This window comes from Polypterus senegalus, chromosome 1, assembly GCF_016835505.1.
Source record: "Polypterus senegalus isolate Bchr_013 chromosome 1, ASM1683550v1, whole genome shotgun sequence".
NCBI lineage: Eukaryota > Metazoa > Chordata > Cladistia > Polypteriformes > Polypteridae > Polypterus > Polypterus senegalus.
The window spans coordinates 280,594,387-280,608,101 of NC_053154.1; the positions used below are offsets into that span (position 1 = coordinate 280,594,387).

Below are 13,715 nucleotides of genomic sequence, written 5' to 3' on the forward strand. Positions count from 1 at the left end.
AATGCATTAAAGCATATATATGTTTGGTGGGGGGCATGGTGGTGTGTTGGTAGTGCTGCTGCCTCTCAGTAACAGGTCACCAGGTGTACTTTCAGTGTAGAGAACCTTTATGGCAGGTGTGACAAGGCTCCAAAAAGCTGGATGTGTGAATGGGTATCGCACTGGTTTAATTGAAATGTTGTGTAAAAGTAGTATTCATGAGCTGGTGGTCGGAGACACGAACACAGAATTCAATGGATGTTCTTCTGAGTTGGCTTTCTTTACTGCAGGAGTGCTGTCTCTGTCAAGCATACCAAACCCACTGTGATACCCATTCATACATCCAGCTTTTTGGAGCTTCGTCACACCTGCTATAAAGGTCCTCTACACTGATTGTACACCCGAGGCCCCCCTTGCTGCAAGGCAGCAGTGCAACTCCATGCCACTGTGCCACCACATGTTTAATACATGCTTTAATGTATTTCATCATGAAAATTTCATCAAGTATTTATCTTAGCATTCTGAATGTTCTGTCCTGGGTATGACGTTAATCTGCATCCAGCCCTGCATGTCAAGCAGCAGGGAAAACCTGGGGGTTGGTGGCAGAACTGGCACTACAACCACCATAAAAACCTCACATTGGTTCCATTCCATCTGAACTAATGTGGTGCTAAGGTGTCCCCCATCGCATGGCTGCACTCGGTTCTTAATCTGGGATCCTAAATTGGTTTGTCATGTGGTGGGTGTAGCAATACTCTGTATCAGAGCATACTCTTAACCTAACCTCTCCTGTCCTCCTTTCTAAATATCATGAAATTGATATATTCTGTGTGGTGATCACCGCTTGTGCCTTCTCTTCTTGCAAGAGGAAGTCAATTTAAGAAGCACGTACCGATTAACATGGGTCAGGGAACACTTAACACAAAGCATTTTATGTGCTACATTACTTATGACGGGGTTTGAGAAAATCTAGTAATTTAAAAATTGATTTTAAGATGAAGTTTACGACGTTCTACTTTAATGACAAAATAAACTATGAGAATAAAGTCAACATGCTGACTTTTTTCTCAACATTTTTTTTTTCTTCATTGTGTCCATATTTTTTTTTCTTCTCCGTGGCCCTAATACGCTTCCGTATCTTTCAGTTTACATGTGGCTTTTTAAACTGGAAAAGGATTGTTATGTCCAATAATGGACCTTTTTCTTCTTGTTTCATTTATTGCAGGTTTTTCATTCTTCTCCAGGAATTCAAAGCACCAGTCAGGCCATCTAGGAATGAGATGCTTACTTGCTCTGTCTTCTCCTATAAATTGCTGGAGGTTGACAGTCCAGCCTCAGTAGAAGGTAAGAATATTTTTAATAATCGAATTAAGCAAGGTCAAAATGAAGGGATAGACGGATAAAAAATATCTTATAAAAATACACAAGCTATTATTACTATACAGTATATCATAATATAAGACATAACATTTTCAGTACTGCTTAAGGCAACTTGGGATCTACGGAGCCTTTTGAGGGAGCACTTGGAGTAAGGCAGGAAATTGTCATGGACAGGGTGTCAGTCCAATGCTGGGCACACTCGCTCATAAAAGGCCAGTTTGGAATTAGCAGTCAAAGTACCCCACTTGAGGATGTGGGAGTAAAAAGTAAAGTACCCATGGGCTTCTCCATGCTTCATAGATAGGTCTCTGTGTGTGTGTGTGTGTGTATGTATGTATGTTATATAGATATTGTATCAGTACTGCTCAAAAAATTGAAGGAACACTTTTTAATCAGAGTATAGCATTAAGTCAGTAAAATTTCTGGGGTATTGATCTGGTCAGTTATGTAGCAGAGGGGGTTGTTAATCAGTGTCAGGTGCTTTAGCGTTAATGAAAATTAACAGCAGGTGCACTAGAGGGGCAACAATGAGAAGACCCCAAAGCAGGAATGGTTTAACAGGTGGAGGCCACTGACATTTTTCCCTCCTCATCTTTTCTGACTGTTTTGCCACTAGGCTACGGTCAGTGTCACTACTGGTACCATGAGATACCTGGACCCTACAGAGGTTGTGCAGGTACTTCTCCAGAATGGCTGTGTCTCCCAAATCAGTCTCAAGGGCATGGAGGAGATTCCAGGAGACAGGCAGTTACTCTAGGAGAGCTGGACAGGGTCATAGAAGGTCCTTAGCCCATCAGCAGGACCGGTATCTGCTCCTTTGGTCAAGGAGGAACAGGATGAGCACTGCCAGAGCCCTACAAAATGACCTCCAGCAGGCCACTGGTGTGAATGTCTCTGACCAAACAACCAGAAACAGACTTCATGAGGGTGACCTGATGGCCCGACACCCACTAGTGGGCCCTGTGCTCACTGGCCAGCACCGTGGAGCTCGATTGGCATTTGCCGTGGAATACCAGAATTGGCAGGTCCACCACTAGTGCCCTGTGCTTTTCACAGATGAGAGCAGGTTAACCCTGAGCATATGTGAAAGGGTCTGGAGAAGCCATGGAGAATGATATGCTGCCTGTAACATCATTCAACATGACCGGTTTGGTGGTGGGTCTACAGGCTACACAACGGCACCTTGACTGCCATTAGGTATCGGGATGAAATCCTTGGACCCATTGTCAGACCCTATGCTGGTGAAGTGGGCCCTTGGTTCCTCCTGATGCACAACAATGCCCAGTCTCATGTGGCAAGAATATGCAGGCAGTTACTGGAGGATGAAGGAATTGATACCATTGACTGGACCCCACACTCACCTGACCTAAATCCAATAGAACACCTCTAGGATATTATGATTCGGTCCATCCAATGCTGCCAGGTTGCACCTCAGACTGTTCAGGAGCTCAATGATGACCTGGTCCAGATCTGAGAGGAGATTCCCCCAGGACACCATCTGTCGTCTCATTAGGAGCATTCCCCGAAGTTGTCAGGCATGCATGAAAACTACTGAGTATGATTGTGAGAAGCTGCAATGAAGTTTCTGCAAAATGGACTAGCCTGCCACATAATTTTTTCACTCTGATTTTTGGGCGTCTTTGAATTCAGGGCTCTGTAGGTTGATCATTTTCATTTCCATTAAACGATGTGGCATCCTTTCATTCCTAACACATTACCCAGTCCATATCAGTATAGATATCCAGCAGGATTATTTTTCCCATTGAGAACTGATGTGTTTTCAAAGTGTTCCTTTAATTTCAATTTATCATTTGTTGCGGTTCTGTGAGATAAATCATATCTTTGACATGACCCTATTTAAAAATTAGTCCAGTGCCATGAGGTCTGGTGAACATGAGGACTCCCTCTTTACCCAATCCATTTGTTTGGCAGATTTTCATCAAGAAAGGCACTCAGATCATGATGGTAGTGTGGAGGTGCTCCATCCTGCTAGAAGTTAAACTGGTCCTTGTCCCCAAACTCCTCTTGAATGGGTGGCATGACGGATTCCTGCAGCAAGTTCAAATAAATGGCACCAGTTACAGTGTTGTCTTGATATATTTAAACATATTTAAATGTGTATATATATACTGTGTATATATATATATATATATATATATATATATATATATATATATATATATATATATATATTCCAAAATGGATTAAATTCATTTTTTCCTCAGAATTCTACACACAACACCCCATAATGACAACGTGAAAAAAGTTTACTTGGGGGTTTTTGCAAATTTATTAAAAATAAAAAAATTGAAATAGCACATGTACATAAGTATTCACAGCCTTTGCCATGAAGCTCAAAATTGAGCTCAGGTGCATCCTGTTTCCCCTGATCATCCTTGAGATGTTTCTGCAGTTTAATTGGAGTCCACCTGTGGTAAATTGAGTTGATTGGACATGATTTGGAAAGGCACACACCTGTCTATATAAGGTCCCACAGTCGACAGTTCATGTCAGAGCACAAACCAAGCATGAAATCAAAGGAATTGTCTGTAGACCTCCTAGACAGGATTGTCTCGAGGCACAAATCTGGGGAAGGTTACAGAAAAATTTCTGTTGCTTTGAAGGTCCCAATGAGCACAGTGGCCTCCATCATCCGTAAGAGGAAGAAGTTCGAAACCACCAGGACTCTTCCTAGAACAGGCCGGCCATCTAAACTGAGCGATCGGTGGAGAAGAGCCATAGTCAGGGAGGTGACCAAGAACCCAAATGTGTCAGAACATATATACACACACACAGTACAATATGCATAAAATACGACATGCAAATGGTTTCTAGTGTCTCGCAGTCCACATTCCAGGGTTCAAATTCTTGCCCGTTTGCCGTCTGTGTGACATTTGAATGTTTTCCCCATGTTTGTGTGGGTTTTCCTCCCACATCCCATAGTTTTATATATTGGGGTTGGTTGCAGCTTGTGCCGAGTGTTACCCTTCATGACCCTGAATTGGAATAAATAAATTTTAGGATGTGTTGTGTTTTTTAGTAGTCACTTATGTGCCTGTGACGATGATATAAATAAGTGGGTTAATTAGTGAATAGATGGGTGCATGTGTTTTTTTTTTGTATACATTGAATGATGTTTTCTATAATATTTAGTGTTGTTTTGTGTTGTATTTCAGCTCAATTGTATTTTTACCTTGTGTCTACTATACTCATCTTTTAAGGAGAAGTGTACTTCAGAAGAGTACTTTGAAATAATATGCTGTTATTAAGCATAAAAAAGTGTTGAGTGTTGAGTTGTGGGAATGTGGTATATTTGCATTATCAGTGATACATGAAGCAAGCACTTAGCAGCAGTTCTTTGCAGTGTGTGTCGTTCTGAGGTGCTGTGTCTGTGTCAGGGGAGCACTGGGATGTGAACTGACTCATTCAGTTGCATATGGTGGTCCCATTCACACATGCAAGCTGTCCCAGAAATGAGCTGCAAAATATCTGAGCAAAGTCAGAATGAAGAATTCTAGCATTTTACTCAAGTCAGTGCCTAGGAAACTTATGGGAATTTCTCGGATATGTCTACATGTGAACAAAGACAGAAAAACACTGTGCTAATCACGCAGAAAATAATGATGGCTATGCATAAAACACTGGCGTTGACAGGATTCATGAGATTCTGCCAGTGGTGAGGTGCTCCAGTGGGACCTGGGAGGGTTTTATCTCTGAATCTTAGTGCAAAGCATTGTCCTGTGCTTTAGGTCCGAGGGTCTCTGGCCTGCATCCCATTGGTAAGAGGGGGTGTCTTAAGCATTGTGGGCTGAAGGTAATCCTTTTTTAAACGGTGTATGGTTGTGTTAAGACAGACAAAACTGACATCGTTTATAGTCTTGATGGCCAAGTGAATGTTAAAGTGAAAGTTTTGGTGAATTAAGTTACTTTTTTTCCTTGTAAAACTTTTCTGTTAACTTCTGGAACATTGAGTAGCAATCATTGTGAAGTTACTTAAAGTTATAATCGCCGTCAATCAGAGCGACTTCCATTCTCAGTCACTCTGCAGGAGATGTGGAGGATGGGCCATGCAGCTCTTTGATGTTCATTATTGGATTGCAGAGGAGCAGTTTCAAGATCCCAGCCTGCTGCTGGTCATGTGAGTGTTTTAATTAGGTCCTCATACGTTTAAGGTGTACATTTCTTAACAACATTCAAGTTATGTTCAGATTTGTTATTCTTATCCATTAATGGTATGTTCTAACACCAGGGAGTGTGCTGCTATAAGAAACCAGTTTGATTAAGGCAGACTGTTTCTGGATTGTGTACTACATCCCTCTGTTTTCCGAGATTATGTCTAGTGCTGCTAACGTAGCCCCCCAGCTCCCAGTTAATCCTGTGGCTGGTTCAGAAAATGTCAAATATTACAATTTTAGAACAAGTTTTAAAATAGCTGTACTGTACATACTTTCTTAGAGGCTTGTACACTGTGTGTCAGTCAGTTCATAATTATTTTAAATAGCGGTTTTCATAATGAGAAACATTACACTTAAGTTGTTAAACCTAATGAAAATATTTAAAAAAATAACAAGCCACCTTCTAGCCATTTGAGCCTCCCCTTGAAGAGTAGCTGGTGGTGAGGCCTCAGCTAGCGGCACAGAGAGGGCTCAGGGGTTTCAGAGGTGGGAGGTTAGGAGAGCAGCACTGGAGCAGTGGGCAAGTGGATGGGCCACCTCGTTTGACAGCCATTTATGTAGAGAGCTGTGGGTTTGTTGTTTTGCTGTTCATTTATTCTTTGTCATTGCCCATCCCACCCTGCAGATTATTTTGTGTTCATAAAGGTAACATTTCTGCTGCATTTTTCACTCGTTGGTGTTAATTCTGGGTGTTGGTCCTCTGCTATTACAATACAGTAATCCCTCCTCGATCGCAGGGGTTGCATTCCAGAACCCCCCCGCGAAAGGTGAAAATCCGCAAAGTAAAAACCATATGTTTGTATGGTTATTTTTATATATTTTAAGCCCTTATAAACTCTCCCACACTCGTATAAACATTTCCTGCACAGTTATACAGCATAAACCTTTTGTATTCTCTTAGATATTAGGTAAGATTCGTTGAAATTATGTGTGTAAACATACTGTTTATATACAGTAAAACCTAAATATTATTTTAAAGATATCGAGTGTCTCCGATATCACGTATGTTACAGCCATTATGATAGACCAGCCACCAGCAATAAATACGTACAATGCAAGAAAAATTGTATACAGTAAATGTTTGTACAGTGACACTAAACGTACATACACACGTGGACAAAATTGTTGGTACCCTTCAGTCAATGAAAGAAAAACTCAAAATGGTCACAGAAATAACTTTAATCTGACAAAAGTAATAATAAATAAAAATTCTATGAAATTTAACCAATGAAAGTCAGACATTGATTTTCAACCATGCTTCAACAGAATTATTTAAAAAATAAACTCATGAAACAGGCCTGGACAAAAATGATGGTACCCCTAACTTAATATTTTGTTGCACAACCTTTTGAGGCAATCACTGCAATCAAACGATTCCTGTAACTGTCAATGAGACTTCTGCACTTCTCAGCAGGTATTTTGGCCCACTCCTCATGAGCAAACTGCTCCAGTTGTCTCAGGTTTGAAGGGTGCCTTTTCCAGACGGCATGTTTCAGCTCTTTCCAAAGATGCTCAATAGGATTGAGGTCAGGGCTCATAGAAGGCCACTTTAGAATAGTCCAATGTTTTCCTCTTAGCCATTCTTGGGTGTTTTTAGCTGTGTGTTTTGGGTCATTGTCCTGTTGCAAGACCCATGACCTGCGACTGAGACCAAGCTTTCTGACACTGGCCAGCACATTTCTCTCTAGAATCCCTTGATAGTCTTGAGATTTCATTGTACCCTGCACAGATTCAAGACACCCTGTGCCAGATGCAGCAAAGCAGCCCCAGAACATAACAGAGCCTCCTCCATGTTTCACAGAAGGGACAGTGTTCTTTTCTTGATATGCTTCATTTTTCCGTCTGTGAACATAGAGCTGATGTGCCTTGGCAAAAAGTTCAATTTTTGTCTCATCTGTCCATAGGACATTCTCCCAGAATCTTTGTGGCTTGTCCACATGTAGTTTGGCAAATTCCAGTCTGGCTTTTTTATGATTTGTTTTCAACAATGGTGTCCTCCTTGGTCGTCTCCCATGAAGTCCACTTTGGCTCAAACAACGCGGATGGTGCGATCTGACACTGATGTTCCTTGAGCTTGAAGTTCACCTTGGATCTCTTTAGAAGTTTTTCTGGGCTCTTTTGTTACCATTCGTATTATCCGTCTCTTTGATTTGTCATCAATTTTCCTCCTGCGGCCACGTCCAGGGAGGTTGGCTACAGTCTCATGGATCTTAAATTTCTGAATAATATGTGCAACTGTAGTCACAGGAACATCAAGCTGCTTCGAGATGGTCTTATAGCCTTTACCTTTGACATGCTTGTCTATAATTTTCTTTCTAATCTCCTGAGACAACTCTTTCCTTCGCTTCCTCTGGTCCATGTTGAGTGTGGTACACACCATGTCACCAAACAACACAGTGACTACCTGGAGCCCTATATATAGGTCCACTGACTGATTACAAGATTGTAGACACCTGTGATGCTAATTAGTGGACACACCTTGGATTAACATGTCCCTTTGGTCACATTATTTTCAGTCTTTTCTAGGGGTACCATCATTTTTGTCCAGGCCTGTTTCATGAGTTTATTTTTTTAAATAATTCTGTTGAAGCATGGTTGAAAATCAATGTCTGACTTACATTGGTTAAATTTCATAGAATTTTTATTTGTTATTACTTTTGTCAGATTAAAGTTATTTCTGTGACCATTTTGAGTTTTTCTTTCATTGACTGAAGGGTACCAACAATTTTGTCCACGTGTGTACATGTACTAAGCACTGTATGTAGAAAATTAATTATGGTTACTCACCAACAATGACATGACGACTTGTCCGATAATGATGAGTTTAGTTTTACTGCACAACAAAGGAGAGCATTACAGCCCTTCTAAAGGAGTCTCTTCAGGCAAGTGTGTAACACCGCTGCTGTTCTTCTTCCGGCAGTCTTCAATCCAAATCCCTAAAGCAGATTCCATGCGGCTGTAGATCTTATATTCTTTCCCTCCTTTTTAAATAAAAAGAATCGTGGACTCATTTATGCCATAATGGCGTCCTGCAGCGATGTAGCTGTTCCTTTCCTTCAACATATCCAAAACTTTTACCTTTTCGGCAATCATTAGCATCTTCCGTTGGTGCTTAGGCATGGCCCCTGAAGCAGTAGCAGGAGCAGATCGTTTTGGAGCCATAATGAAGGGCTTGACTATGCACAAAGACAAACACAAAAGAGCACAAAAGTTAACTATTTACACAGCGAAACACAATGCTGAATGAGCGAGATGAGATTTCCTGGTTAACGCAGCGGAATCGAATTCGGTGCTCCGCCGATGAACCAATCTGCACACAGGAACTTAACTGCGTGTTTTGATTAGTTAGCTTCTCAGCCATCCGCCAATAGCATCCCTTGTATGAAATCAACTGGGCAAACCAACTGAGTAAGCATGTGCCAGAAGTAAAAAGACCCATTGTCCGCAGAAACCCGCAAAGCAGTGAAAAATCTGCGTTATAAATCTAGGTCCATAAATATTTGGACAGAAACAAATTTTTTCTAATTTTGTTTCTGTACATTACCACAATGAATTTTAAACAATACAACTCGGATGTAGTTGAAGTGCAGCTTTAATTCAATGGGTTGAACAAAAAGATTACATAAAAATGTGAGGCAACTAAAGCATTTTTTAACACAATCCCTTCATTTCAGGGGCTCAAAAGTAATTGGACAAATTAAATAACTGGAAATAAAATGTTCATTTCTAATACTTGGTTGAAAACCCTTTGCTGGCAGTGACAGCCTGAAGTCTTGAACTCATGGACATCACCAGATGCTGGGTTTCCTCCTTTTAATGCTCTGCCAGGCCGTTACTGCAGCGGCTTTCAGTTTCTGTTTGTTTGTGGGCCTTTCTGTCTGAAGTTTAGTCTTCAACAAGTGAAATGCATGCTCAGTTGGGTTAAGATCAGATGACTGACTTGGCCATTCAAGAATTTTCCACTTCTTTGCTTTAATAATCTCCTGGGTTGCTTTGGCTGTATGTTTTGGGTCATTGTCCATCTGTATCATGAGACGCCGCCCAATCAATTTGACTGCATTTAGCTGGATTTGAGCAGACAGTATGTCTCTGAACACCTCAGAATTAATTTGGCTGCTTCTGTCCTGTGTCACATCATCAATAAACACTAGTGTCCCAGTGCCACTGGCAGCCATGCACGCTCAAGCCATCACACTGCCTCCACCGTGTTTTACAGATAATGTGCTATGCTTTGGATAATGAGCTGTTCCACGCCTTCTCCATACTTTTTACTTGCCACCATTCTACTAGAGGTTGATCTTGGTTTCATCTGTCCAAAGAATGTTTCTCCAGAACTGTGCTGGCATTTTTAGATGTTCTTTAGCAAAGTCCAATCTAGCCTTTCTATTCTTGGGGCTTATGAGTGGCTTGCACCTTGCAGTGCACCCTCTGTATTTACTTTCATGCAGTCTTCTCTTTATGGTAGACTTGGATATCGATATGCCTACCACCCGGAGAGTGTTGTTCACTTGGTTGGCTGTTGTGAAGGGGTTTCTCTTCATGGAAATGATTCTGTGATCATCCACCACTGTTGTCTTCCGTGGACGTCCAGGTCTTTTTGCATTGCTGAGTTCACCAGTGCTTGCTTTCTTTCTCAGGATGTACCAAACTGTAGATTTTGCCACTCGTAATATTGTAGCATTTTCTCAGATAGGTTTTTTCTGTTTTCGCAGCTTAAGGATGGCTTCTTTCACCTGCATGGAGAGCTCCTTTGACCGCATGTTGTCTGTTCACAGCAAAATCTTCCACATGCAAGCACCACACCTCAAATCAACTCCAGGCTTTTTATCTGCTTAATTGATAATGACATAATGACGGACTTACCCACACCTACCCATGAAATAGCCTTTGAGTCAATTGTTCAATTACTTTTGAGCCCCTGAAATAAAGGAATTGTGTTATAAAATTCTTTAGTTGCCTCACATTTTTATGCAATTGTTTTGTTCACCCCACTGAATTAAAGCTGAAAGTCTGCACTTCAACTGCATCTGAGTTGTTTCATTTAAAAATGCTTACATATAAAATCCGTGATAGAGTGAAGCTGTGAAAGTCAAAGCGCAATATAGCGAGGAATTACTGTAATTTAATTCGTATGGACTTGGAAGTGTTAGTTTTCTTGTTTTTGACACTAAAACACCCATGGATAGGAGGATTTCCTATTTTTAGGAGCAGCAAACACAATCCTGCCATCATTCATGGTTCAGCATTTGAACTTATTTTAGGTCTGTCTTAAATAACACAAGCATTTAATCTTCCTCAAAATGAAAAGAATAACTCCTACACTTCAAAATATCCAGTACGTTAAAAGATCCCACTTAATTCAAGTTTAGGGTTGTAGGCAGCCGGAGCCTATCCTTGCAGTATGAAGCACAAAGCAGGAAAGGACCCTGAAAGGAAGTGAGAGACCACTGCAGGGTATATTCATACACTTAGCTACACTGGGCCAGTATACCATTACCTGTCACCCCCTAATCTGCATGTGTATGAGGAACACTGAACTATCCGGACAAAACCCACATGAACACTGGGTAAACGTGCAGACTCCATTTAGACTTTCTGACATTCAAGCTCAAGCTCATGAAATTGTGAGGTGTTAGTGAATCCGATTCACCCTTATGTCTTCCATTTTCTGAACATGTGTATTCTGTTGTAGGGTAGCTTGTGCCAAGTCCATGGCGGGTCACACTTGATCCTACATAATCAATTTAGAGTCACCAAGCCACCTAATGCTTATGGAATGTGGGAGAAAAACCAGAGTACTTAGAGAAGAGTCCACACAGGAATGCAGAGAACCCGAAATAAACCATTACCTGGCCACCAAGTTCAAATTAAAAAAGCTGGAAATCCAATGCAGATTGATCCAATGTCCATCTCAATCTGCCTGGAGCTTCTAAAAGCAAAGACAGGGGAACACTCAAACTAAGAATGAATGTGCCACATTATACAGTATGAAGTGACTGCTGATATAGTTGACTGGCTGCTTTGTCAACCTATAACAGTTTGCACACACCTCTATTATATGCCCTAAGCATGTTTGTGCTGCAGTTTGTCTGGGGACTTTTCACTAGATGTCTGCAACAGCGGGAGTGGCAGAGTGCACAACGCAATCAAGCATCAGGTCTCCAGCAGACAAGTGCAGGCCAGAGGACCACTGCACAATACACTACTCTGTAAATTGCAGCTGTCCAGGCACACCTACATAGTTGTGGAGATTAGGGAGAGCCACAGAAGGAGGAGAAGACATGTCTAAAAAAATGATTAAAAATGAGTAAAAACTCAGAAGCCAAAATTTTAGAATGCATGAAATTCCAGAAAAAACAGGTGGAAACTGATAAGCAAGGCGAGCTCTTCATGGGCTGTGGCAAAGGTACCAAACACAGTTCTCAAGCAGAAGCACCATCTGAGCTTCCCTAATTTTATTTCCACTGTCCCCCAATCATGTGACTGTGCTGTGCTCCACAACTGAGTGTGCTAGAGCACTTCTATGTGTTCTGTGGGTTAGGGAAAGGTGTCAGGCACCAGACTCTTAGCAGGTACCTACTATCATCTGACACATGTAATGGCATGATTACTGTTTCAATGAAAAGCACAGGCCATATGAAATACTGAAGGTTCAAACAGTTACCTTACCAAAAGGCCAGGCATCATTTACAGCACCATCACAAATGCCAAAGCTATATCACCTCAAAATAAATGAATCATGGCTTGATCCAAACCACCGAGTCCCATTGTTTATCTGTCTCATCTTGGCATCACAGATGACTTCTACGTTAATGGAATGTAAATGCTTACGATTAACAATAGCAGCTTAATTCTTACTAGATGCTATCATATGAGTTTAACATAATGCTCTATAGCCTGCTGCCAAGTGTCTTTTTATTTTGGCAAAAACATGTTTTATTTACAATTTGTGCACCTACACCATGCGAAAACTAGATGTAGCGCCTTGTCAGTCAGTTGTATGGTTCCAGGCACAGTGGGCATGATGGATTGCATGAAGTCTGGCTGAGATTCCTGACCTGTCAGCCAGTTCACTGAGACATCACAAGAAGTACCTGGTATAAATGGATGAAAAAACAGCAGAATTGGTCCTCTTTAAAGGGGCCTGAAATACAGTTTGTGCCTCAAAATGATCACTTTTGAAGTTTAAAATGTTTGTCACATCAATACACATTATAATGATGGCTTGGTGGTAATGAATTATTATACATGTGAGCCGCAATTTAGCTGGTTTGGCTGCATTTCTCTAGTTGAACAAGGGTGTTGCCATTTTCCAAAATGTTACGTGTCAGATGGGTCAAGGTTGCCATATATACAGTATATACACAAGTTGTCAAGTTGAGTTTTTGTTTATAAATCCCAGCTTCTGTGTGTAAAGTTACATACGCACTTTTCAGATCTCTTTTTGTACATACACGAGTTTTATAAATCTGCCCCTGGTCTTTGTCTAGGTGTTCATGGGCAAACTTTAGTCTTGCCCCAGTGTTTTTTCTGGATAGCAAAGGTTTCCTCCCATGTAGATCTAATTTGTGCAGCCTCTGTCTAATGGCAGACTCGTGCACTTTGACATTAACAGCAGTAAGAGCTACCTGCAGGTCCTGTGTGAATTCTTGGAGACTTCTTTCAGCATCTTGCATTCTGTTCTTTGGCTGAACTTGCTGGCGTGGTCTGGTCTGGACAAGTTGGCAGCTGTTTAAAAACTTTACCACTTGTGGATGATCTGTAGAATCAGTGGAATGGTTGATTTTCGGTTGTTTGGGATCTTTTTAAATCCCTTCAAGGGCTCATGGAGCTTTTTTCATCTATGCATTGTGTTAAGATTTACTTCAACAACAAAGATCAAACTAAACTGAATGCTTAAAGTTTAAATAAGACAGGCTCTTCTGAGATCATCTCTAACGCTGTTCTAATTATCTGTACCTAATCTGGTGCACGTGATTCTAACTTGGTTTAGTGATGAATGTAGTGATGTACACACTTTTTCTGCAAGCAAAATTTGCAGTGATTGTAGTTCATTGTGTAATTTAAACACATAAATGTAAATGTGGCATAATGTTTGTTATATGACCTTTGTCAATAGATAATAGAAGATCAAATCTTGTTAACATTTATGTTATAAAGCAGAAACATTTTATTTTTCAC

At 40.9% G+C, this 13,715-nt stretch overlaps 1 protein-coding gene across 1 annotated transcript in view; it reads left to right on the top strand.

Annotated features, from left to right (window-relative positions):
* Positions 1 to 1,210: 1,210 nt before the first annotated feature.
* Positions 1,211 to 13,715, top strand: part of LOC120542804 (leucine zipper putative tumor suppressor 2 homolog) — a 120,032-nt gene continuing 107,527 nt past the window's right edge. The window contains exon 1 of the mRNA XM_039775476.1: positions 1,211 to 1,323. The gene's annotated coding sequence lies outside the window, so the exon portion shown is untranslated. The remainder of the gene's footprint in view (positions 1,324 to 13,715) is intronic.